Source organism: Nerophis lumbriciformis, linkage group LG01 (genome assembly GCF_033978685.3).
Source record: "Nerophis lumbriciformis linkage group LG01, RoL_Nlum_v2.1, whole genome shotgun sequence".
Taxonomy (NCBI): Eukaryota; Metazoa; Chordata; class Actinopteri; order Syngnathiformes; family Syngnathidae; genus Nerophis; species Nerophis lumbriciformis.
Window position 1 is genome coordinate 72507501 of NC_084548.2, and position 22524 is coordinate 72530024.

Sequence of the window (22524 nt, forward strand, 5' to 3'; positions counted from 1 at the left end):
TTTCCTCCCAATCACTCCCACGTCCGCACTCACGCTCTTCGGTTTTGTCAGCGCCGTCGATTTCAATTACGCGCCACTTGATTTCATTTATCTGACTGATGGTGGAGTGGTGCTGCTGGAAGATGCCGCCAGGAGCTTTAGAGGAAGCTGGATTTATGACATTTTTCCACATTTTGACCTTTTTTGGTATTTTTCCACATTTTAACCTGTTTGCATTTTTCTTCCCGGCTCCCCTGGGAGTCATCCCAGGGGAATTTTTGACATGCTTCTCATTTTGGCTCTTCCCAGGACTTGTAAAACTCAGTCCCTGGGATGAAATGTTGACCTTTTTCTTTATTTTTCCACATTTTAACCTGTTTGCATTTTTCTTCCCGGGTCGCCTGTGAGTCGTCCCGGGGGTATTTTTGACATTCTTCTCATTTTGGCTCTTCCCAGGACTTGTAGAACTCACTCCCTATGAGGAAATTTTGATAATTTTGATCATTTTTCCACATGTTGACCTTTTTTGGTATTTTTCCACATTTTAACCTGTTTGCATTTTTCTTCCCAGCTCCCCTGTGAGTCGTCGCGGGGGGTATTTTTGACATGCTTCTCATTTTGGCTCTTCCCAGAACTTGTGGAACTCACTTCCTGGGATGAAATGTTGACCTTTTTCGGTATTTTTCCACATTTTGACCTGTTTGTATTTTTCTTCCCGGCTCCCCTGTGACTCATCCCGGGGGTATTTTTGACATTCTCGTTTTGGCTCTTCCCAGAACTTGTGGAACTCAATGCCTGAGATGAAATTATGACCTTTTTCAGTATTTTTCCACATTTTAACCTGTTTGTATTTTTCTTCCCGGGTCGCCTGTGAGTCGTCCCAGGGGTATTTATGACATTCTTCTCATTTTGGCTCTTCCCAGGACTTGTGGAACTCACTCCCTGGGAGGGAATTTTGACCATTTTGACCATTTTTCCACATTTTGGCCTGTTTTTGCCTTTTTCTTCCCGGGTCCCCTGTGAGTCATCCTGGGGGTATTATTGACATGCTTCTCATTTTGGCTCTTCTCAGGACTTGTAAAACTCACTCCCTGGGATGAAATTTTGACCTTTTTTGGTATTTTTCCACATTTTAACCTGTTTGCATTTTTCTTCCCAGCTCCCCTGTGAGTCGTCCCAGGGGTATTTTTGACATTCTTCTCATTTCGGCTCTTCCCAGGACTTGTGGAACTCACTCCCTAGAAGGGACTGTTGACCATTTTGACAATTTTTCCACATTTTGGCCTGTTTTTGCCTTTTTCTTCCCTGCTCCCCTGTGAGTCATCCTGGGGGGTATTTTTGACATGCTTCTCATTTTGGCTCTTCCCAGGACTTGTGGAACTCACTCCCTGGGATGAAATTTTGACCTTTTTCGGTATTTTTCCACGTTTTAACCTGTTTGCATTTTTCTTCCCGGTTCCCCTGTGAGTCTCCCGGGGGTATTTTTGACATGCTTCTCATTTTGGCTCTTCCCAGAACTTGTGGAACGCAATGCCTATGAGGGAATTTTGACAATTTTTCCACATTTTAACCTGTTTGCATTTTTCTTCCCGGCTCCCCTGTGAATCGTCCCAGGAATATTTTTGACATTCATCTCATTTAGGCTCTTCCCAGGACTTGTGGAACTCACTCCCTATGAGGGAATTTTGACAATTTTGACCATTTTTCCACATTTTAACCAGTTTGCATTTTTCTTCCAGGCTCCCCTGTGAGTCATCCCGGGGGTATTTTTGACATTCTTCTCATTTTGGCTCTTCCCAGGACTTGTGCAGCTCACTCCCTGTGATGAAATTTTGACCTTTTCGCTATTTTTCCACATTTTAACCAGTTTGCATTTTTCTTCCCAGCTCCCCTGTGAGTCGTCCCAGGGGTATTTTTGACATTCTTCTCATTTTTGCTCTTCCCAGGACTTGTGGAACTCACTCCCCATAAGGGAATTTTGACAATTTTGACAATTTTTCCACATTTGGACCTTTTTTGGTATTTTTCCACATTTTAACCTGTTTGCCTTTTTCTTCCCGGCTCCCCTGTGAGTCGTCCCAGGAGTATTTTTGACATTCTTCTCATTTTGGCTCTTCCCAGGACTTGTGGAACTCACTCCCCATAAGGGAATTTTGACAATTTTGACAATTTTTCCACATTTTGACCTTTTTTGGTATTTTTCCACATTTTAACCTGTTTGCATTTTTCTTACCGGGTCGCCTGTGAGTTGTCCCGGGGGTATTTTTGACATTCTTCTCATTTTGGCTCTTCCCAGGACTTGTGGAACTCACTCCCTGGGATGAAATGTTGACCTTTTTCGGTATTTTTCCACATTTTAACCTGTTTGTATTTTTCTTCCCGGCTCGCCTGTGAGTCGTCCCAGAAATATTTTTGACATTCTTCTCAATTTGGCTCTTCCCAGGACTTGTGGAACTCACTCCCTGGGATGAAATGTTGACCTTTTTCGGTATTTTTCCAGATTTGAACCTGTTTGTATTTTTCTTCCCGGCTCCCCTGTGAGTCGTCCCAAGAATATTTTTGACATTCTTCTCATTTTGGCTCTTCCCAGGACTTGTAAAACTCAGTCTCTGGTATGAAATTTTGACCTTTTTCGGTTGTGGAACTCACTCCCTATAAGGGAATTTTGACCATTTTGACAATTTTTCCACATTTTAACCTGTTTTTATTTTTCTTCCCGGCTCCCCTGTGAGTCATCCCGGGGGTATTTTTGACATTCTTCTCATTTTGGCTCTTCCCAGGACTTGTGGAACTCACTCTCTGGGAGGGAATTTTGATCATTTTAACCATTTTTCCACATTTTGACCTTTTTTGGTATTTTTCCACATTTTAACCTGTTTGCATTTCTCCCGTCCAAAGGCAAAACCCAGTAACTCAATTTTGGTCAAAACTGAGCTGATAATAATTTTGGAGTTACATATCACCTAGTAACTCCAAAATTATTATCAGCTCAGTTTTGACCAAAATTGAGTTACTGGGTTTTGCCTTTGGACGGGAGATTTGTCTTCCCAGCTCCCCTGTGAGTCGTCGTGGGGGGTATTTTTGACATGCTTCTCATTTTGGCTCTTCCCAGAACTTGTGGAACTCACTCCCTGGGATGAAATTTTGACCTTTTTCGGTATTTTTCCACATTTTAACCTGTTTGTATTTTTCTTTCCGGCTCCCCTGTGAGTCGTCCCAGGGGTATTTTTGACATTCTTCTCAGCTGGATTTATGAAACACTTTGAAGCAATTGCTCTGATTATTATTATGTGTGAATACTCAAGTCTCTAACACACTTTTATCATACTTTTCAACTGACCAAGTGGAGGAGATCTACCTCATTCAGAAATATCATTTATATTTGTGTATTTATGGAAGATTAGGTTTTTGTTAACAAGTTAAATGTGTTTAGTGATAATACAAACATGTTTAACTTTCCTTTCTTTCATGAAGACAAGAATATAAGTTGGTGTTTTACCTGATTCTGATGACCTTTTTCGGTATTTTTCCACATTTTAACCTGTTTGCCTTTTTCTTCCCGGCTCCCTTGTGAGTCGTCCCGGGGGTATTATTGACATTCTTCTCATTTTGGCTCTTCCCAGGACTTGTGGAACTCACTCCCCATAAGGGAATGTTGACAATTTTGACCATTTTTCCACATTTTGACCTTTTTTTGGTATTTTTCCACATTTTAACCTGTTTCATTTTTCTTCCCGGCTCCCCTGTGAGTCATCCCGGGGTTGTTTTTGACATGCTTCTCATTTTGGCTCTTCCCAGGACTTGTAAAACTAAGTCCCTGGGATTAAATTTTGACCTTTTTCCTTATTTTCTACATTTTAACCTGTTTGCATTTTTCTTCCCGGGTCGCCTGTGAGTCGTCCCGGGGGTATTTTTGACATTCTTCTCATTTTGGCTCTTCCCAGGACTTGTGCAGCTCACTCCCTGTGATGAAATTTTGACCTTTTCGCTATTTTTCCACATTTTAACCTGTTTGCATTTTTCTTCCCAGCTCCCCTGTGAGTCGTCCCAGGGGTATTTTTGACATTCTTCTCATTTTGGCTCTTCCCAGGACTTGTGGAACTCACTCCCCATAAGGGAATTTTGACAATTTTGACAATTTTTCCACATTTTGACCTTTTTTGGTATTTTTCAACATTTTAACCTGTTTGCCTTTTTCTTCCCGGCTCCCTTGTGAGTCGTCCCAGGGGTATTTTTGACATTCTTCTCATTTTGGCTCTTCCCAGGACTTGTGGAACTCACTCCCCATAAGGGAATGTTGACAATTTTGACAATTTTTCCACATTTTGACCTTTTTTTGGTATTTTTCCACATTTTAACCTGTTTCATTTTTCTTCCCGGCTCCCCTGTGAGTCATCCCGGGGTTGTTTTTGACATGCTTCTCATTTTGGCTCTTCCCAGGACTTGTAAAACTAAGTCCCTGGGATTAAATTTTGACCTTTTTCCTTGTTTTCTACATTTTAACCTGTTTGCATTTTTCTTCCCGGGTCGCCTGTGAGTCGTCCCGGGGGTATTTTTGACATTCTTCTCATTTTGGCTCTTCCCAGGACTTGTGGAACTCACTCCCTGGGATGAAATTTTGACCTTTTTTGGTATTTTTCCACATTTTAACCTGTTTGCATTTTTCTTCCCAGCTCCCCTGTGAGTCGTCCCAGGGGTATTTTTGACATTCTTCTCATTTCGGCTCTTCCCAGGACTTGTGGAACTCACTCCCTAGAAGGGACTGTTGACCATTTTGACAATTTTTCCACATTTTGGCCTGTTTTTGCCTTTTTCTTCCCTGCTCCCCTGTGAGTCATCCTGGGGGGTATTTTTGACATGCTTCTCATTTTGGCTCTTCCCAGGACTTGTGGAACTCACTCCCTGGGATGAAATTTTGACCTTTTTCGGTATTTTCCACATTTTAGCCTGTTTGCAATTTTCTTCCCGGCTCCCCTGTGTGTCATCCCGGGGGTATTTTTGACATTCTTCTCATTTTGGCTCATCCCAGGACTTGTGCAGCTTACTCCCTGTGATGAAATTTTGACCTTTTCGGTATTTTTCCACATGTTAACCTGTTTGTATTTTTCTTCCCGGGTCGCCTGTGAGTCGTCCCAGGGGTATTTTTGACATTCTTCTCATTTTGGCTCTTCCCAGGACTTGTGGAACTCACTCCCTGGGATGAAATGTTGACCTTTTTCGGTATTTTTCCAGATTTGAACCTGTTTGTATTTTTCTTCCCGGCTCCCCTGTGAGTCGTCCCAAGAATATTTTTGACATTCTTCTCATTTTGGCTCTTCCCAGGACTTGTAAAACTCAGTCTCTGGTATGAAATTTTGACCTTTTTCGGTTGTGGAACTCACTCCCTATAAGGGAATTTTGACCATTTTGACAATTTTTCCACATTTTAACCTGTTTTTCTTTTTCTTCCCGGCTCCCCTGTGAGTCATCCCGGGGGTATTTTTGACATTCTTCTCATTTTGGCTCTTCCCAGGACTTGTGGAACTCACTCTCTGGGAGGGAATTTTGATCATTTTAACCATTTTTCCACATTTTGACCTTTTTTGGTATTTTTCCACATTTTAACCTGTTTGCATTTCTCCCGTCCAAAGGCAAAACCCAGTAACTCAATTTTGGTCAAAACTGAGCTGATAATAATTTTGGAGTTACATATCACCTAGTAACTCCAAAATTATTATCAGCTCAGTTTTGACCAAAATTGAGTTACTGGGTTTTGCCTTTGGACGGGAGATTTGTCTTCCCAGCTTCCCTGTGAGTCGTCGTGGGGGGTATTTTTGACATGCTTCTCATTTTGGCTCTTCCCAGAACTTGTGGAACTCACTCCCTGGGATGAAATTTTGACCTTTTTCGGTATTTTTCCACATTTTAACCTGTTTGTATTTTTCTTTCCGGCTCCCCTGTGAGTCGTCCCAGGGGTATTTTTGACATTCTTCTCAGCTGGATTTATGAAACACTTTGAAGCAATTGCTCTGATTATATTATGTGTGAATACTCAAGTCTCTAACACACTTTTATCATACTTTTCAACTGACCAAGTGGAGGAGATCTACCTCATTCAGAAATATCATTTATATTTGTGTATTTATGGAAGATTAGGTTTTTGTTAACAAGTTAAATGTGTTTAGTGATAATACAAACATGTTTAACTTTCCTTTCTTTCATGAAGACAAGAATATAAGTTGGTGTTTTACCTGATTCTGATGACCTTTTTCGGTATTTTTCCACATTTTAACCTTTTTGTATTTTTCTTCCCGGCTCCCCTGTGAGTCATCCCGGGGGTATTTTTGACATTCTTCTCATTTTGGCTCTTCCCAGGACTTGTGGAACTCACTCCCCATAAGGGAATTTTGACCATTTTGACCATGTTTCCACATTTTGACCTTTTTTGGTATTTTTCCACATTTTAACCTGTTTGCCTTTTTCTTCCCGGCTCCCCTGTGAGTCGTCCCAGGGGTGTTTTTGACATGCTTCTCATTTTGGCTCTTCCCAGGACTTGTAAAACTCAGTCCCTGGGATGAAATTTTGACCTTTTTCATTATTTTTCCACATTTTAACCTGTTTGCATTTTTCTTCCCGGGTCGCCTGTGAGTCGTCTCGGGGGTATTTTTGACATTCTTCTCATTTTGGCTCTTCCCAGAACTTGTGCAGCTCACTCCCTGTGATGAAATTTTGACCTTTTCGGTATTTTTCCACATTTCAACCTGTTTGCATTTTCCTTCCCGGGTCGCCTGTGAGTTGTCCCGGGGGTATTTTTGACATGCTTCTCATTTTGGCTCTTCCCGAAACTAGTAGAACTCACTCCCTGGGATGAAATGTTGACCTTTTTCGGTATTTTTCCACATTTGAACCTGTTTGATTTTTCTACCCGGGTGCCTGTGAGTCGTACCGGGTGGTACTTCTAAATGCTTCTCATTTTGGCTCTTCCCAGGACTTGTGGAACTCACTCCCTGGTATGAAATTTTGACCTTTTTTGGTATTTTTCCACATTTTAACCTGTTTGTATTTTTCTTCCCGGGTCGCCTGTGAGTCGTCCCAGGGGTATTTTTGACATGCTTCTCATTTTGGCTCTTCCCAAAACTAGTGGAACTCACTCCCTGGGATGAAATGTTGACCTTTTTCGGTATTTTTCCACATTTGAACCTGTTTGATTTTTCTACCCGGGTGCCTGTGAGTCGTACCGGGGGGTACTTCTAACATGCTTCTCATTTTGGCTCTTCCCAGGATTCCCTGGGAGGGAATTTTGACCATTTTTACCATTTTGACCATTTTTCCACATGTTGGCCTGTTTTTGCCTTTTTCTTCCCGGCTCCCCTGTGAGTCGTCCCAGGGGTATTTTTGACATTCTTCTCATTTTGTCTCTTCCCAGGACTTGTGGAACTCACTCCCTGGGAGGGAATTTTGACCATTTTGACAATTTTTCCACATTTTAACCTGTTTGTATTTTTCTTCCCGGCTCCCCTGTGAGTCATCCCGGGGGTATTTTTGACATGCTTCTCATTTTGGCTCTTCCCAGAACTTGTGGAACTCACTTCCTGGGATGAAATTTTGACCTTTTTCGGTATTTTTCCATATTTTAACCTGTTTGTATTTTTCTTCCCGGGTCGCCTGTGAGTCGTCCCGGGGGTATTTTTGACATGATTCTCATTTTAGCTCTTCCCAGAACTTGTGGAACTCAATGCCTGAGATGAAATTTTGACCTTTTTCAGTATTTTTCCACATTTTAACCTGTTTGCATTTTTCTTCCCGGCTCTCCTGTGAGTCATCCCGGGGGGTATTTTTGACTTTCTTCTCATTTTGGCTCTTCCCAGGACTTGTGGAACTCACTCCCTGGGAGGGAATTTTGACCATTTTGACCATTTTTCCACATTTTGCTTGTTTTTGCCTTTTTCTTTCCGGGTCCCCTGTGAGTCATCCCGGGGGGTATTTTTGACATGCTTCTCATTTTAGCTCTTCCCAGAACTTGTGGAACTCAATGCCTGAGATGAAATTTTGACCTTTTTCAGTATTTTTCCACATTTTAACCTGTTTGCATCATTCTTCCCGGCTCTCCTGTGAGTCATCCCGGGGGGTATTTTTGACTTTCTTCTCATTTTGGCTCTTCCCAGGACTTGTGGAACTCACTCCCTGGGAGGGAATTTTGACCATTTTGACCATTTTTCCACATTTTGCTTGTTTTTGCCTTTTTCTTTCCGGGTCCCCTGTGAGTCATCCCGGGGGGTATTTTTGACATGCTTCTCATTTTGGCTCTTCCCAAAACTTGTGGAACTCACTCCCTGGGATGAAATTTTGACCTTTTTCGGTATTTTTCCACATTTGAACATGTTTGTATTTTTCTTACCGGGTCGCCTGTGAGTTGTCCTGGGGGTATTTTTGTTATTCTTCTCATTTTGGCTCTTCCCAGGACTTGTGGAACTCACTCCCTGGGATGAAATGTTGACCTTTTTTGGTATTTTTCCACATTTTAACCTGTTTGTATTTTTCTTCCCGGCTCGCCTGTGAGTCGTCCCAGGGGTATTTTTGACATTCTTCTCATTTTGGCTTTTCTCAGGACTTGTGGAACTCACTCCCTGGGATGAAATTATGACCTTTTTCTGTATTTTTCCACATTTGAACCTGTTTGCATTTTTCTTCCCGGGTCGCCTGTGAGTTGTCCCGGGGGGTATTTTTGACATTCTTCTCATTTTGGCTCTTCCCAGGAGTTGTGGAACTCACTCCCTATGAGGGAATTTTGACAATTTTGGCCATTTTTCTACATTTTAATCTTTTTGCATTTTTCTTCCCGGCTCCCTTGTGAGTCATCCCGGGGGGTATTTTTGACATGCTTCTCATTTTGGCTCTTCCAACTTGTGGAACTCACTCCCTATAAGGGAATTTTGACCATTTTGACAATTTTTCCACATTTTAACCTGTTTTTATTTTTCTTCCCGGCTCCCCTGTGAGTCATCCCGGGGGTATTTTTGACATTCTTCTCATTTTGGCTCTTCCCAGGACTTGTAGAACTCACTCCCTATGAGGGAATTTTGATAATTTTGATCATGTTTCCACATGTTTACCTTTTTTGGTATTTTTCCACATTTTAACCTGTTTGCATTTTTCTTCCCAGCTCCCCTGTGAGTCGTCGCGGGGGTATTTTTGACATGCTTCTCATTTTGGCTCTTCCCAGAACTTGTGGAACTCACTTCCTGGGATGAAATGTTGACCTTTTTTGGTATTTTTCCACATTTTGACCTGTTTGTATTTTTCTTCCCGGCTCCCCTGTGAGTCATCCTGGGGGTATTTTTGACATTCTTCTCATTTTGGCTCTTCCCAGGACTTGTGGAACTCACTCCCTGGGAGGGAATTTTGACCATTTTGACCATTTTTCCACATTTCCGCCTGTTTTTGCCTTTTTCTTCCCGGCTCCCCTGGGAGTCATCCTGGGGGTATTTTTGACATTCTTCTCATTTTGGCTCTTCCCAAAACTTGTGGAACTCACTCCCTGGGATGAAATGTTGACCTTTTTTGGTATTTTTCCACATTTTAACCTGTTTGTATTTTTCTTACCGGGTCGCTTGTGAGTCATCCCGGGGGGTATTTTTGACATGCTTCTCATTTTGGCTCTTCCCAGGACTTGTGGAACTCACTCCCTGGGAGGGAATTTTGACCATTTTGACAATTTTTCCACATTTTAACCTGTTTTTATTTTTCTTCCCGGCTCCCCTGTGAGTCATCCCGGGGGTATTTTTGACATTCTTCTCAGTTTGGCTCTTCCCAGGACTTGTGGAACTCACTCCTTATGAGGGAATTTTGACAATTTTGACCATTTTTCCACATTTTAATCTTTTTGCATTTTTCCTCCCGGCTCCCCTGTGAGTCGTCCCAGAAATATTTTTGACATTCTTCTCATTTTGGCTCTTCCCAGGACTTGTGGAACTCACTCCCTATAAGGGAATTTTGACCATTTTGACAATTTTTCCACATTTTAACCGGTTTTTATTTTTCTTCCCGGCTCCCCTGTGAGTCATCCCGGGGGTATTTTTGACATTCTTCTGATTTTGGCTCTTCCCAGGACTTGTAGAACTCACTCCCTATGAGGGAATTTTGATAATTTTGATCATTTTTCCACATGTTGACCTTTTTTGGTATTTTTCCACATTTTAACCTGTTTGTATTTTTCTTCCCGGCTCCCTTGTGAGTCATCCCGGGGGGTATTTTTGACATGCTTCTCATTTTGGCTCTTCCCAGGACTTGTGGAACTCACTCCCTGGGAGGGAATTTTGACCATTTTGACAATTTTTCCACATTTTAACCTGTTTTTATTTTTCTTCCCGGCTCCCCTGTGAGTCATCCCGGGGGTATTTTTGACATGCTTCTCATTTTGGCTCTTCCCAGGACTTGTAGAACTCACTCCCTATGAGGAAATTTTGATAATTTTGATAATTTTTCCACATGTTGACCTTTTTTGGTATTTTTCCACATTTTAACCTGTTTGCATTTTTCATCCCAGCTCCCCTGTGAGTCGTCGCGGGGGGTATTTTTGACATGCTTCTCATTTTGGCTCTTCCCAGAACTTGTGGAACTCACTTCCTGGGACGAAATGTTGACCTTTTTCGGTATTTTTCCACATTTTAACCTGTTTGTATTTTTCTTCCCAGGACTTGTGGAACTCACTCCCTGGGAGGGAATTTTGACCATTTTTCCACATTTTGGCCTGTTTTTGCGTTTTTCTTCCCGGCTCCCCTGTGAGTCGTCCCAGGAGTATTTTTGACATTCTTCTCATTTTGGCTCTTCCCAGGACTTGTGGAACTCACTCCCCATAAGGGAATTTTGACAATTTTTCCACATTTTGACCTTTTTTGGTATTTTTCAACATTTTAACCTGTTTGCATTTTTCTTCCCGGCTCCCCTGTGAGTCGTCCCAGGAGTATTTTTGACATTCTTCTCATTTTGGCTCTTCCCAGGACTTGTGGAACTCACTCCTCATAAGGGAATTTTGACAATTTTTCCACATTTTGACCTTTTTTGGTATTTTTCCACATTTTAACCTGTTTGCATTTTTCTTCCCGGCTCCCCTGTGAGTCATGTTTTTGACATGCTTCTCATTTTGGCTCTTCCCAGGACTTGTAAAACTCAGTCCCTGGGATGAAATTTTGACCTTTTTCGTTATTTTTCCACATTTTAACCTGTTTGCATTTTTCTTCCCGGGTCGCCTGTGGGTCGTCCCGGGGGGTATTTTTGACATTCTTCTCATTTTGGCTCTTCCCAGGACTTGTGCAGCTCACTCCCTGTGATGAAATTTTGACCTTTTCGCTATTTTTCCACATTTTAACCTGTTTGCATTTTTCTTCCCAGCTCCCCTGTGAGTCGTCCCAGGGGTATTTTTGACATTCTTCTCATTTTGGCTCTTCCCAGGACTTGTGCAGCTCACTCCCTGTGATGAAATTTTGACCATTGTGACCATTTATCCACATTTTGGCCTGTTTTTGCCTTTTTCTTCCCGGGTCCCCTGTGAGTCATCCCAGGGGGTATTTTTGACATGCTTCTCATTTTGGCTCTTCCCAAAACTTGTGGAAATCACTCCCTGGGATGAAATTTTGACCTTTTTTGGTATTTTTCCACATTTTAACCTGTTTGTATTTTTCTTACCGGGTCGCCTGTGAGTCATCCCGGGGGGTATTTTTGACATTCTTCTCATTTTGACTCTTCCCAGGACTTGTGGAACTCACTCCCTATGAGGGAATTTTGACAATTTTGACCATTTTTCCACATTTTAATCTTTTTGCATTTTTCTTCCCAGCTCCCCTGTGAGTCGTCGCGGGGGGTATTTTTGACATGCTTCTCATTTTGGCTCTTCCCAGAACTTGTGGAACTCACTACCTGGGATGAAATTTGGACCTTTTTCGGTATTTTTCCCTTTTTGACCTGTTTATATTTTTCTTCCCGGCTCCCCTGTGAGTCGTCCCAGGGGTATTTTTGACATGCTTCTCATTTTGGCTCTTCCCAGGACTTGTGGAACTCACTCCCTGGGAGGGAATTTTGACCATTTTTCCACATTTTGGCCTGTTTTTGCCTTTTTCTTCCCGTTAATCAATTCATGGTAGACATATACGACAAGTGCAACATACCAATTTTACGTCACCAACATTTTAAAGCGCATGAAGAGCTAGATAAAGATGCTGACCACTCGTCATAATTCAAATGCAGCTACCATATTGCGGAGGCCATTTGAAAAAACAACAACAGTAGGTTGCCTACAGCCACAGCGGTTAATGGCAATGTTTTTGGAGCCGGCTCTAATTAGGGACCTGGTTGTTTTGTTTTGTTTTTGTCGGCCACGCAGGCGGCGACTAGTTTATGAGTTTATTATCGTGATTTCTGTAGTAGATTAAGGTCATTTAGCCACGTTCTAATGACCTGATTGAAGAGAACGGTCTCTAAATGAGCCACTGAAGCTTGGATTTATGTTCTTTATCTCCACAGAGCTCGCGGTTTAAACTGCTGGCCAGTCGCCATCGCTCACAGTTACACACAATGTGGCCGGCGGGCGCTTCAATCAAACATGGCGTCCGCGCCGCTTGATGCCCTCGCCGCTTGGTGCCAGGAGCGTGGGCGGCAGGGGAGCCGAACAGATGGCGGCCCCTCCCAGCTCTGCGGGGCACGCCGGCTATTTCAGCATCACCGCGTAAATAGTGTCCAATATTGGCCGCCTGTGCATGTCACACTTCATAAACATAAAATGATCTCATAAAGCCACTTGAGAACGACCTTTTTATTATTACCACGCTTAGTCAGCAAAAGTGCCGGTGAAAAGCCGCCGTTCTCTCCGCTGTTACTTTACTGTTCTTGTATAAAAAGGCATTTTTGCAGAGCCCAGGGGGAGGAAGTTGACACAGCAATTTCCCGGCAGTTAAGGTACTCGTTTCAGTGGCGGGATGTCATCTCAATTGACAAGATTTTCTCCGGTTCAGGGGAACCGGTCTGTCCTGACACCATGTACGCGCGGGAGAAGTGGAGGGTCGTGTGCCTGGTGATTGTTTCCATCAAGTTTTTGCATTATATTAATTAATATTATTATGTATTGTGTACCTTTCACATTTTTGTATGTCGTTGCCTGAAATAAATGAATAAATGAAAAAAATAAAAGTTGAACTGGATAACATCTCGGAGAAGCTTTCCGCTCTGCAATGCGAGATTATGACACATTTGAGGACCAGGAACCTTTCCTATAATTCTTATTCCGTATATTCCTGGACACTTTTGGTAAATTTTAGTTAAACATTGTTTGGTGAGAAACAAATAGCTATCATATGCAAAACACAAGTGTACAAGCAAGAAGTGGAGAATCGTGTGCCTGGTGAATTGGTTCCCATAAAGTTTTTGCATTATATTAATTAATATTATTATGTGTTGTCTACCTTGTACTTTTTTTTATGTCACTGCCTGAAATAAATGAATAAACGAAAAAAATAACTTAAACTGGATAACATCTCGGAGAAGCTTTCCGCTCTGCAATGTGAGATTATTACACATTTGAGGACCAGGAACCTTTCCAATAATTTTTATTCCGTATATTCCTGGACATTTTTGGTAAATTTTAGTTAAACATTGTTTAGTGAGAAACAAATAGCTATCATATGCAAAACACAAGTGTACACATAAGAAGTGGAGAATCGTGTGCCTGGTAATTTGGTTTCCATCAAGGTTTTGCATTATATTAATTAATATTATTATGTGTTGTCTACCTTTCACTTTTTTTATGTCATTGCCTGAAATAAATGAATAAACGAAAAAAATAAGTTAAACTGGATAACATCTCGGAGAAGCTTTCCGCTCTGCATTGCGAGATTATGATGCATTTGAGGACATGGAACAAATAAGCATCGGAATGTATCTACTCGTTCTAACCCAAACATCCCAAACTGGATTTAGAATTATCTAACAAACAAATTTTTCTTCCGATGGCTAACAACCTAAAAAAAAAATGAAAAGGGTGCATTTTGTCAGTTGCTGTCATACAGGGCTATTCAACTACATTGTTCTGGGAGGTGCATTTCCAGAGAGCTAAGGACTGGGGGAGGGGGGGTCGGATTTTTCCCAATCCTATATATCTTATTCCGTATATTCCTGGACATTTTTGGTCGATTTTAGTTAAACATTGTCGGGTGAGAAAAAATAGCCCTCCTATGCAAAACACAAGTGGACACGCGGGAGAAGTGGAGGATCGTGTGCCTGGTGATTTGCTTTCCATCAAGTTTTTGCATTATGTTAAGTAATATTGTTATGTATTGTCTACTTTGTACTTTTTTTTATGTCATTGCCTGAAATAAATGAATAAACGAAAAAAATAAGTTAAACTGGATAACATCTTGGAGAAGCTTTACGCTCTGCAATGCGAGATTATGATGCATTTGAGGACATGGAACAAATAAGCATTGGAATGTATCTACTCGCTCTAACCCAAACATCCCAAACTGCATTTTGAATTATCTAGCAAACAAATGTTTCGTCCGATGGCTAACAACCTAAAAAAAATGAAAAGGATGCATTTTGTTAGTTGCTGTCGTACAGGGCTATTCAACTACATTGTTCTGGGAGGCGCATTTCCAAAGAGCTAAGGACCATGGGGGTTTGGACTTTTCCCTTTCCTATTGTTCTTATTCCGTATATTCCTGGACATTTTTGGTCGATTTTAGTTAAACATTGTCGGGTGAGAAAAAATAGCCCTCCTATGCAAAACACAAGTGGACACGCGGGAGAAGTGGAGGATCGTGTGCCTGGTGATTTGCTTTCCATCAAGTTTTTGCATTATGTTAAGTAATATTGTTATGTATTGTCTACTTTGTACTTTTTTTTATGTCATTGCCTGAAATAAATAAATAAACGAAAAAAAATAAGTTAAACTGGATAACATCTCGGAGAAGCTTTCCGCTCTGCATTGCGAAATTATGATGCATTTGACGACCAGGAACAAATAAGGATCGGAATGTATCTACTCGCTCTAACCCAAACATCCCAAACTGCATTTTGAATTATCTAGCAAACAAATTTTTCTTCCGGTGGCTAACAACTTAAGAAAAATGAAAAGGGTGCATTTTGTTAGTTGCTGTCATACAGATGGCTGCTGATTGGCAGTCGTACAAGTAGCAACATTTAAATAAAGCTCTGCATTTTACTCCAAACGCGATCTTGTTTAGTTAGTCAAAGATTAGCGAGGATAAACAATGAAGATTTCAAAGGCCTTTAGACCTGCGAGAATCAGATATTTTTAAGTGTTCTTTTTTTAATTCATAATCATGCTTAAAGCGGCTAGTATTCTCCCATGTAGTGCGTCTTCTCGTGACCTCCTCGCTTTTATCTCATGTCCGCTTAGTAAACTCTTTGTTTTGTCTTAAGAGCTCCTGTTTGTCGGCTCACAGAGCTGTTTTGGCCAGTTCCTTTGAAGAAGCAGCAGTGCTCCTTTCTGGGCGAGAGGGGCTGTTTTCGCTCTTTTTGTTTGGATTTAGACCTCTTCTTGCCATACTTGCCAACCCTCCCGATTTTTCCGGGAGACTCTCGTATTTCAGTGCCCCTCCCGAAAATCTCCCGGGGCAACCATTCTCCCGAATTTCTCCCGATTTTCACTCGGACAACAATATCGCCGTGATGGCACTGCCTTTAGCGTCCTCTACAACCTGTCGTCGCGTCCGCTTTTCCACCATACAAACAGCGTGCCTGCCCAATCACATAATATCTACGGATTTTCACACACACAAGTGAATGAAATTCATACTTGGTCAACAGCCATACAGGTCACACTGAGGGTGGCCGTATAAACAAGTTTAACACTGTTACAAATATGCGCCACACTGTCAACCCTCACCAAACAAGAATGACAAACACATTTCCGGAGAACATCCGCACTGCAACACAACATAAACATGTCATGACTTGGTCCTGGGTGTTTGCTTTTACGGAAAGTTGGCTCGGGCGAGACGGGAATGTGAGTACATGATTTATTTAATATATCAAAAAAAAGTACAAACAAAAAGCGAGGCACAGTGGCGGAGAACAAACTATGAAACCAAAAGACTATAGCAAAAAAGTACAAACGAAAAGCGCGCACAATGGCGGAGAACAAACCATGAAACCCAAAAAGACTATAAACATGGAACAAAAACTCACTTTGGCATGGACAAAAAGGAGCAGCGTGAGCGATGGACATGAAAAAAAGAGTCCGAAATTTGCAGAGCATAAATGTGGGGATGTCGTCAGAAAGACAAACTGAAAACCATCCATCCATCCATCCATCTTCTTCCGCTTATCCGAGGTCGGGTCGCGGGGGCAGCAGCCTAAGCAGGGAAGCCCAGACTTCCCTCTCCCCAGCCACTTCGTCCAGCTCTTCCTGTGGGACCCCGAGGCGTTCCCAGGCCAGCCGGGAGACATAGTCTTCCCAACGTGTCCTGGGTCTTCCCCGCGGCCTCCTACCGGTGGGACGTTCCCTAAACACCTCCCTAGGGAGGCGTTCGGGTGGCATCCTGACCAGATGCCCGAACCACCTCATCTGGCTCCTCTCGATGTGGAGGAGCAGCGGCTTTACTTTGAGCTCCTCCCGGATGGCAGAGCTTCTCACCCTATCTCTAAGGGAGAGCCCCGCCACCCGGCGGAGGAAACTCATTTCGGCCGCTTGTACCCGTGATCTTGTCCTTTCGGTCATAACCCAAAGCTCATGACCATAGGTGAGGATGGGAACGTAGATCGACCGGTAAATCGAGAGCTTTGCCTTCCGGCTCAGCTCCTTCTTCACCACAACGGATCGATACAGCGTCCGCATTACTGAAGACGCCGCACCGATCCGCCTGTCGATCTCACCATCCACTCTTCCCTCACTCGTGAACAAGACTCCGAGGTACTTGAACTCCTCCACTTGGGGCAAGATCTCCTCCCCAACCCGGAGATGGCACTCCACCCTTTTCCGGGCGAGAACCATGGACTCTGACTTGGAGGTGCTGATTCTCATCCCAGTCGCTTCACACTCAGCTGCGAACCGATCCAGTGAGAGCTGAAGATCCTGGCCAGATGAAGCCATCAGGACCAAATCATCTGCAAAAAGCAGAGACCTAATCCTGCAGCCACCAAACCGGATCCCCTCAACGCCTTGACTGCGCCTAGAAATTCTGTCCATAAAAGTTATGAACAGAATCGGTGACAAAGGGCAGCCTTGGCGGAGTCCAACCCTCACCGGAAACGTGTCCGACTTACTGCCGGCAATGCGGACCAAGCTCTGACACTGATCATACAGGGAGCGGACCGCCACAATCAGACAGTCCGAAACCCCATACTCTCTGAGCACTCCCCACAGGACTTCCCGAGGGACACGGTCGAATGCCTTCTCCAAGTCCACAAAGCACATGTAGACTGGTTGGGCAAACTCCCATGCACCCTCAAGGACCCTGCCGAGAGTATAGAGCTGGTCCACAGTTCCACGACCAAGACGAAAACCACACTGTTCCTCCTGAATCCGAGGTTCGACTATCCGGCGTAGCCTCCTCTCCAGTACACCTGAATAGACCTTACCGGGAAGGCTGAGGAGTGTGATCCCACGATAGTTAGAACACACCCTCCGGTTCCCCTTTTTAAAGAGAGGAACCACCACCCCGGTCTGCCAATCCAGAGGTACTGCCCCCGATGTCCACGCGATGCTGCAGAGTCTTGTCAACCAAGACAGCCCTACAGCATCCAGAGCCTTAAGGAACTCCGGGCGGATCTCATCCACCCCCGGGGCCTTGCCACCGGGGAGCTTTTTAACTACCTCAGCAACCTCAGCCCCAGAAATAGGAGAGCCCACCACAGATTCCCCAGGCACTGCTTCCTCATAGGAAGACGTGTTGGTGGGATTGAGGAGGTCTTCGAAGTATTCCCTCCACCGATCCACAACTTCCGCAGTCGAGGTCAGCAGAACACCATCCGCACCATACACGGTGTTGGTAGTGCACTGCTTCCCCTTCCTGAGGCGGCGGATGGTGGTCCAGAATCGCTTCGAAGCCATCCGGAAGTCGATTTCCATGGCTTCCCCGAACTCCTCCCATGTCCGAGTTTAAACAATGAACTTAAATACTATAGACATGATTAACGAAAACAGGTGCGTGACTCAAAATGTGAAACAGGTGCGTGACGTGACAGGTGAAAACTAATGGTTGCTATGGTGACAAAACAAAAGTGCACAAAAAAGTCCAAAAACCAAAACGAACATGACCAAAACAAAAACATGATCACACAGACATGACAAAACACAACAGAACAAATACCCAGAATCCCTTGCAGCTAAGGCTGAAACGACGCGTCGACGTAGTCGACGTCATCGGTTACGTAAATACGTCGACGTCGTTTTTATGCTTCGACGCGTCGCATATTTACGTCACACTGCCCGTCGCATATTTACGTCACACTGCCGTCATGGCGGAGCGCAAAGCAGATGATGCGAGCGGTGCGAGCGAGGGAAAAAAAGCACGCCAAAAGTCGTCAAAAGTGTGGGAGTATTTCAATAAACAAATGTATATAATTCGGCATTATTTCGGCCAGTCGGCTTATAAAATCAGAGCCGATCAGTTTACGTTCGCGCGCAGGTATAACGCGGCGCGCTCCTGTCTCATCTGCTGGTGCGCGAGCCCGGTAATTAGACCGCTGTGTCAAATCAAGGAGGACAAAAGACGCCAGCGCAGAGTGGAAAAAGGTTTAGTTCATTACAGATAACCCAGAGTTGTGCCAAAAGTATGTAAGATTTAATATTTCTCTTCGTGGGTGTGGCGCACCTGTTGCGCTGGTGAGATGGGAGGGGGGGTTGTGTGCATGTAGCGTGCTTAGTCTGGAGGCTAAATACACACAGTGTGTTATGTAACTGTTGTTTAGTGTTGATATTCTTTGCTTAGTTTGATAAATGTTGGAGCAGTTTGCTTCATCAGGAGGGTGAAGTCGCTCAATTTAAAGTGTTGGATTTAACTGTGTTGGATCATTGGCTGCTGGTGAGGGCGTAGAAAAAGGGGCATTTTTCTACCAGTAGACAGCGTTTAAGATTGAGTGTTTCACTGCTAAATTAATAATATATTTATATTGAATATGGATTTTAAATATGTATCTAAATAGGTGGTTAATTGGTTAGGTATTTATGTATTTGCATATTGGGTTTTCTGTTGCATTTATCTATTGTGTTTCTGGTGTTAAATGTATTTTATATGTATCTTGGTGCATTTATGTTGAGACAATTTATTTAAAATCTGTTTTAACTTAAAGGGAAAAGATGTGTCCATTTTCTTGCACTTGTTTAATGGTTAAGAGTTTGATAGCTAATTAATAGTTGTAAATTATGGGATTGATAATTGATTGATTTTTTACAGCATGTTAATCTTGTGGTGTTTTGTCCTTAAAGGTTTGTCACCTACTAAAGAAGCTAAAGGCTACTAAAGGCTACTAAAGGCTACTAAAGACAGCTAATGACAGCTAAAGAAACTAAAGTCTACTAACACTGCTAAAGACTGCTAAAAAGACTAAAGAAGAAAAAAGAAGCTGTTTCTTGGTTGGAAAAACTGTTGCAAACTAAAGGAAAATAAAAGGAAAAAGTAACTACGGTCTGGTCTTTTGAGTGAAATCCAGAAGCCACATTCAGCATTGGTACATCCCTTCAAGTGTGGGATAAGCACAGCGAAAAAAGCAAAACACTTGACAGTTGTTGTATGCACACTGTGTCGAGCGGAAATGGCCTATCATAGCAGCACAACGGCTATGAAGGAACATTTGAAAAGAAAACACCCGACAGCGTTCTTGCCATCACCATCAACTAGTCAATCGTCCGCGTGAGTATACATTGTCATCATTACACAAAATCATGAATGTGTCATTTGTATCTGCGTTGTAAATTCATAAACTAAAACACTGTTTCGCTCTGAGAGGCGCGTTTGGCATGCCTGTTCAGTGTTTACAAAGACGCGCTCCCCTTTAACGCTAACGTTAATTAGTTGTGCAAATACCTTTTACAACATTAACAGTTACATATACTATGTACAAACCAACAATTAACTTTCACTTTAATCATACTATCATTGTTGTGTTATTAAGCAAAATAAGCAATACTTTTACTTTTGTTGAAATGTTTACACTGTACACTTTTTTGTATTGGATGTTTAGCTTTATTTTTGCACATTTTAAAGCAAAATAAGCAATACTTTTACTATAGAAATGCTTATACTATTGCAGAATATTAAGATTTGCACTGGATGTTTACTTTTATATTTGCACATTAAAAAGCAAATAAGCTACTTTTAATTTTGTTAAATGTTAAAAGTTTTAAATGTTTACATTGTTACAGAATATTTTGTCATGTTGTTGTCAATGTTGACTGAGTGGCCATACTTTTTTTTTTGTATATAAAAGTCATGCCTTTTGAAAAAACTGGCCAACATTTATTTTTTCATCTTCATTTAAAAAATAAAAAAAAATCGGTAAAAGGAAAAATAATCTATAGATTAATCGAAAAAAATAATCTATAGATTAACCGATTAATCGAAAAAAAAATAATCTATAGATTAATCGATAGAAAAATAATCGTTAGCTGCAGCCTTACTTGCAGCCCTAACTCTTCCGGGCTACAATATACAACCCCGCTACCACCAAGTCCCCCCCAATCTCCCGAATTCGGAGGTCTCAAGGTTGGCAAGTATGCTTCTTGCTGGTGTTATTGTCACATTGTAAGGGCGGGTCTCCTGAAGCTTTAGTAAAACTTGGCCAAGTACCATTCTGTCTCTGGGGTCCTTTTTACTCCACATATATGTCATCTAAGAGAATTTAGGATTGACCAGTGTGTTTTATTCCCTGAGAGGAAGACTGGTCCAACACTGATTGATTATTGATTAGAAGCAGGGTCTCGATACTTTCAGATTGCAGATTCCTGCACAGATCAAGGCCTCCGTCTAATTAGTCGACGTGAAGCATGTTCCCCTTTGAAGCCCGAGAGGCCCCAAGTCCCCCAAAACAACATCCAATTAGGCCATAACATTGGGCAGAGGGAGAGGGGCTGCATCTAAAGGGGCTGGTGGTGGTGGTGGTGGGGTGGGATGGATTTGCTGACCTTGCAATTGGACGAGCGGAGAGATTCTCCTGTGGTCGTGTCGTGAGATAAATGCCCGACAAAAAGCGCTGGCTCAGGCCAACGCGTGACAATCGAGTGGCGGGGTGATCGCCATCAAAATGTCTTCGGTTTGTGCTGAGCATGACGTAAACAACAACACACACTTTGTAGCATGGACAGAAAGTACTACTTTACACCAAAATGATTACATTCACCGTATTTTTCGGACTATAAGGCGCACTTAAAAATCAATGGTGCACCTTGTGTACGGAACTGTGGACCAGCTCTATACTCTCGGCAGGGTCCTTGAGGGTGCATGGGAGTTTGCCCAACCAGTCTACATGTGCTTTGTGGACTTGGAGAAGGCATTCGACCGTGTACCCCGGGAAGTCCTGTGGGGAGTGCTCAGAGAGTATGGGGTAACGGACTGTCTTATTGTGGCGGTTCGCTCCCTGTATGATCAGTGCCAGAGCTTGGTCCGCATTGCCGGCAGTAAGTCGGACACGTTTCCAGTGAGGGTTGGACTCCGCCAAGGCTGCCCTTTGTCACCGATTCTGTTCATAACCTTTATGGACAGAATTTCTAGGCGCAGTCAGGGCGTTGAGGGTATCTGGTTTGGTGGCTGCAGGATTAGGTCTCTGCTATTTGCAGATGATGTGGTCCTGATGGCTTCCTCCGGCCAAGATCTTCAGCTCTCACTGGATCGGTTCGCAGCCGAGTGTGAAGCGACTGGGATGGGAATCAGCACCTCCAAGTCCGAGTCCATGGTTCTCGCCCGGAAAAGGGTGGAGTGCCATCTCCGGGTTGGGGAGGAGATCTTGCCCCAAGTGGAGGAGTTCAAGTACCTCGGAGTCTTGTTCACGAGTGAGGGAAGAGTGGATCGTGAGATCGACAGGCGGATCGGTGCGGCGTCTTCAGTAATGCGGACGCTGTATCGATCCGTTGTGGTGAAGAAGGAGCTGAGCCGGAAGGCAAAGCTCTAGATTTACCGGTCGATCTACGTTCCCATCCTCACCTATGGTCATGAGCTTTGGGTTATGACCGAAAGGACAAGATCACGGGTACAAGCGGCCGAAATGAGTTTCCTCCGCCGGGTGGCGGGGCTCTCCCTTAGAGATAGGGTGAGAAGCTCTGCCATCCGGGGGGAGCTCAAAGTAAAGCCGCTGCTCCTCCACATCGAGAGGAGCCAGATGAGGTGGTTCGGGCATCTGGTCAGGATGCCACCCGATCGCCTCCCTCGGGAGGTGTTTAGGGCACGTCCGACTGGTAGGAGGCCGCGGGGAAGACCCAGGACACGTTGGGAAGACTATGTCTCCCGGCTGGCCTGGGAACGCCTCGGGGTTCCACAGGAAGAGCTGGACGAAGTGGCTGGGGAGAGGGAAGTCTGGGCTTCCCTGCTTAGGTTGCTGCCCCCGCGACCCGACCTCGGA

General features: G+C 43.4%; 1 protein-coding gene across 2 annotated transcripts in view; it reads right to left on the reverse strand.

Annotated features, from left to right (window-relative positions):
• LOC133572630 (inactive dipeptidyl peptidase 10) overlaps window positions 1-22524 on the reverse strand; it is a 166521-nt gene that overhangs the window by 118193 nt on the left and 25804 nt on the right. The window contains exon 1 of one of the 2 annotated variants that reach the window (XR_009810555.2): window positions 1-621. This exon is cut by the window's left edge and continues 170 nt beyond it. The exons of the other annotated variant lie outside the window; for it this stretch is intronic. The gene's annotated coding sequence lies outside the window, so the exon portion shown is untranslated. Of the gene's footprint in view, window positions 622-22524 lie in introns of those variants that run through there. 2 annotated transcript variants of the gene reach the window in all.